Genomic DNA, 5000 nt, shown 5'->3' with positions numbered 1-5000 from the left:
CATTAAGGTCCAATTTGTTCTGCTCGGGATTTATTTAAAGCTACTTAGCTACACGGAAAGGAAAGAAGTCGAAACAAGGTTGCGAGATCCGGGAATCGAACTCAGGACCTCTTGCACCAAGGCCGCGTACTAACCGACTATGCCATCCTTGCTCCTGTTGTCCAAAGATGCAATTGTTCATCCGTTGATGCTATTGAATGTTAATTCACATGCAAATAGCGTTATTGAAAGTTCGTTCGTGTTATTGAAGTTCATGGAAGTGCTAATGAACGTAGTTTCGACTGTTGACGTAAATGAATGTATGTTTTGCGTAAATGAACAGCAAAAGGTGTAGTTCCCAGATCACCCATTAAGGTCCAATTTGTTCCGCTTGGGATTAGGAATTCGGAACAATTGGTTCCCTTTTTAACAATAAAGGACCATTTTGTTCCGTATCTTTATAAAAGCACGTTCCTATTTTATCAAAAGGAATATATGTTTAGGAACAATAGTTCCCAAATCATCCATTAAGGACCAATTTGTTCCGCTCGGGATTCGGAACTCGGAACAATTGGTTCCCCTTTTAGCAATGAAGGACCATTTTGTTCCCAAGTAGTACGAAATTACGTTCCGAATTCATCAAAAGGAACACAAAAAAGAGGAACAATCTGTTCTCGCTTTTCAAGAGGGGACCGTTCCAGAACCAAGAAAAGGAACACCTTTGAAAAACAAAATGCGCTCAAAAACATCGTTAGTTAAAAAGAAAGAAGCCAAAAAGCGACTAAAAGATCACTTTGTGGAACACAATCGAATGCCGAAATGTTGCTGACGAAATACAACACTCAACTCAAAAAAAGAAACAAAATTGAAATTTGGGAAATGTTATAGAGAGAAAGAGAACGAGAATGACAAAACGGTACACCAGTAATAGCTTAAAGTTGGTGGAAGAAGTTACTCCACAAATTCTTTTCTTGGACACTATTTTGTTATTTCTACGAATGAGTTATTTCAAGTGGATGCATATTTCTAAAAAGTTGTTTAGTCGTTTTTTCCTTTGCTCAGGAATAAAACTCGAATTTTTATTTTTAACTGCAATTAAATAACAATCACCTGTACTCTTTTTGGACAGAAATAATCGACTTTTTGCTGGTTTGTTTGGCTTTAAAATGCGAGCGAACAAGAAGTTTTTACTCCGCTTGCCTAATTGTTTTTTGATGTGCCTCGACAGTGACAAGAAAATTTTGCAGTTATGTTCGCATAATCGCAATGAGTTCTCATAAAAAGTAAGGAGAAATATCCCCAGCTTGTGTTTTCAGAAGTTTGTTTAGAGCACGTACAGGTAATTTGTTGCAGATCTTGTTTGAAGTTTGTCCTTTCTAGCCGATTCTGGTTCTAAGCCAAGCTGGCGTGTTTCAATGAAGTACATCAAAATGTAAATGATCTCATTTTCAGAGATAAAGTGGAATAAATAAAGTACGATCTGTCAAATCACGAGCTATAGTACGTCTGCGATTTCTAATTTTAGCGTGATTCCTATTCACTGGCTTTTGACAGTCGACTCTGAAATGGTTTCTTTCCTTTTCCGTTCGCTTGCTGAGGATTTGCTTGTTTTCTTTTCAACCTCTTGCGATTCAAGAAAAAATAATTGCCCAACCGGTGAATTCAACAGTAGATTGCGCTGGAGAAACTGATCTCACACTCATCCCTTCGTGATTCATGCGATCAGTCGGTTTTTCAGGTGAAATTAACCGTGGAATTCACTAGTTAGGCAGCGAAGAAAATAACATAATTAAGCAATTTCCGGGAAAACCAAAAGGCGGACAGTTCCAAAGCCTTTTATTTTCACTAATCCTACAGCCAGTAAGAATAAACAATCCGGGAGCTCCGCTTTTAGGCTTGGCTAAATCTATATATTACTGCCCTCTTTTTTTGCATTTTCAATAAAGTTTCCTTTTTCCTTGGGGTGCAGGGGTGGCGCAGTAGTGAGAGCATTCGCCTCAATCCATCCCACCAATGCTCGGATTCAATTCCCAGACTCTGCGTTATATGTAGGTTGGTACTCCGGTTTTTCCGTCTCTTCAAAAACCAACATTTGATTTGATTGGCGTTAATTTGTTAATTTCAATTTACAGTGTCCCCAATTAGTGCTCGAGCGCTAGATGATTAGACACTTAAATTAAAACCCGAACCTTTCTTTTCCTTCCTTTTTCCTTTATACAAGGAAGATTTGAGATCGTAATTTATTAAAACTTTAAAATGGTCGCAATTGGCGTTGTGACCTGTTTTGATTGAGTGAATTCACAGTCACGTTGACCGAGATTTTCTCACACCCTTTCACGCGTTAACTAGATGTGCTTAGAGTGAGCATATTCACAGTTCTGGGGGAAAATACTGAAATATTCGCAGAGATTGAAACTGGCGGATAGTGGCTCAGTATCCGCCAGATAAAGTTATGATGGCCTTCGAAAAACCAGTTCAATTCAAAAGGTGGATACTGCAACCAGATAAATCACTATCCATTGGATAGTTCTATTGGTTTCACTATGACGTATCCACCATTTGAAGTACAAAAATAAGGGCACTCATGATCTATCTATTTTCTAGCGGCGGTACCTGATATTTCGTGAAGCCAGGGAACATAAGACCTCCCACTGATCTGCTCCCGTATGCCACAGTGTATTTGATCGACCAAGAAAAATGATCTCCGTCTGAATGACAACCTTCTGGTAGTTTTGCAGTGTGATTTTATCCCACGGGTTCTACGATGAGGTACGAAAATGAATCGAGACTGTACTCCATTGTTCGACCGATGATCGTCGATTTATCTTCGGCTGTTACTCGGATCTCCGTACAGGCGTTCGTTCCGAGAAATAAGTGAAATAGCACAGGAATCACACTTAGAATTCTCATATCGATCAGATTCTTGTTGTCAACAATCTAAAAGATAAGGAACAATTATGTGGGTTAAAAGGAACAAAATTAACCACGCAAGCTTTCATTGCGACTCAAGATGTCCGTCTCTCAAACTGCATGTTACAGTATTTGGCAAAAAGAAAAAAATAATAATGATAATAATGGCTACAATCTTGGACAAAAAGGGTTGAGAATATTAAAAACAGGGGTTATTGTGCGCACTACGTCCTCAATATCGCACATTATTAGCGATCCCCCTCCCCCCTACAACCAATGTTGATAAGCCCAGGTTCGACATGCTTTGTTTCGTCTAGCAACATTGATCAGGGGGGGTGGGGGCAAAAAGAGAGCTTATTTTTCATACTCGTGATCGGAGTTTTGTCCAAAAGCAGAGTTTTCTCAACAATTTTGTCCACGATTGTATTTGGTATAAACTATCAAATATCTGTCTATATGAGAGTGTGAACACTCTCATATGTTTATAGTATGTAAAACTCGTCTTCTCATAGCTGATACACAGTAAGTTGTCGAGGATTACTTGTCATACAATAATATTGCGTGAAACAAACATTGTTACAGCAGTGCCTTATTAGCCATGTACGTGAATTGTTTACATAAGATATGGTTCTGTTTACTTTACTATACTGCACTGCGAATTGCTGTTCTTTTACATCGTGGAATTCATACATTAGTACGATTAAGAAGTAAGAGACCTACTGAGTCCTATAACGAGGACAATATGAAGGAGTTATATCAAAACCAGTCGGCCTTGCCCTAGCTGTTTTTGCCCACTTTGGTTTACACTGATCAATATGTATATACAGATATGAAATTATCGCAGATATATTTCTGTAAGATTACACGCAATAAGGAAATTGCACGGTTAACAACGGTTACTTTTGTGTGCTTTTTAACTGACATAGATTTACGGCGAAGGAATGAGAAATTTTGGTCGGTTAACGTGATTTGAACAGATTTGAAATATTTTTCATGACCAGTCTGTTTTTAGCCAGCCGGTGTGTTAACCGTTGAAATGCGTCACTTTTTGTAAGAAATGTAGAAATCTCATTGCTTTTGTGCGTGGTTTATACTCATTAGCAACGCCTTGAGAAAACAGTAGGGGAAATAAATATAATGCCTTGCAGTTATACTTAAAATTCGTGACAATTCGTATTCGAAGACGCACGGTTTACAAACAGGAAGTGGGTTTCTTGCAACCGGAAGTAATTTGCTCTATTACTATTTTGCTCCTCTTATACCACATTCTTGTTTGCTTTCCCAAAACGTTTAGGGAACTGTACTCTGACATATTTTTCAAAGAAGGGTCCATATAGTTTATCGTATGGGTCACATCTGATCACACCTTTGTTGTGGCTTTTACCAACGAACAGCGTGACAACTTCCCTTTTAAGGCCTTGGACACCTTTCTTGATCCTAAAGATTGTTACTAATGAAACTCCTACTTCCTCAGCAACATCTTTAGCTTTGCCGTTATGATCTTGCACCTGTAATAAAATATACGCTCCTAAAGCGTCGTCAACATGACTATTATGTACCATTTCCAGTTGTTTTGATAATGAACCTCAATGATGACGTAACATTGTTTTTCTTTATTAGGGTTAATTAACTCTAATTGTCAATCGAATACCATGACCACATGCCTACGACTGATATATTTTCTTTTTTGTACTTACAGAACTCATACATACAGGCGTTTAGTGTTCTTGGGCAAAATGATCTCCAGACAATCTTGGACAAAAAGGGTTGAGAATATTAAAAACAGGGGTTATTGTGCGCACTACGTCCTCAATATCGCACATTATTAGCGATCCCCCTCCCACCTACAACCAATGTTGATAAGCCCAGGTTCGACATGCTTTGTTTCGTCTAGCAACATTGATCAGGGGGGGTGGGGGCAAAAAGAGAGCTTATTTTTCATACTCGTGATCGGAGTTTTGTCCAAAAGCAGAGTTTTCTCAACAATTTTGTCCACGATTGTAGGTACGCAATGCGTACATGTGGATAGCCACTTCGACACCCTGCTACAGTGGAGTGTTTTTAATTAGTACGATGTCGTTGTCATTCCGGTTCTCACTATTCACTAATCT

This window comes from Montipora foliosa, chromosome 4, assembly GCF_036669935.1.
Source record: "Montipora foliosa isolate CH-2021 chromosome 4, ASM3666993v2, whole genome shotgun sequence".
Lineage (NCBI taxonomy): Eukaryota > Metazoa > Cnidaria > Anthozoa > Scleractinia > Acroporidae > Montipora > Montipora foliosa.
The sequence above is the reverse complement of the archived record's forward strand: the minus strand, read 5'-3'. Positions refer to the sequence as shown.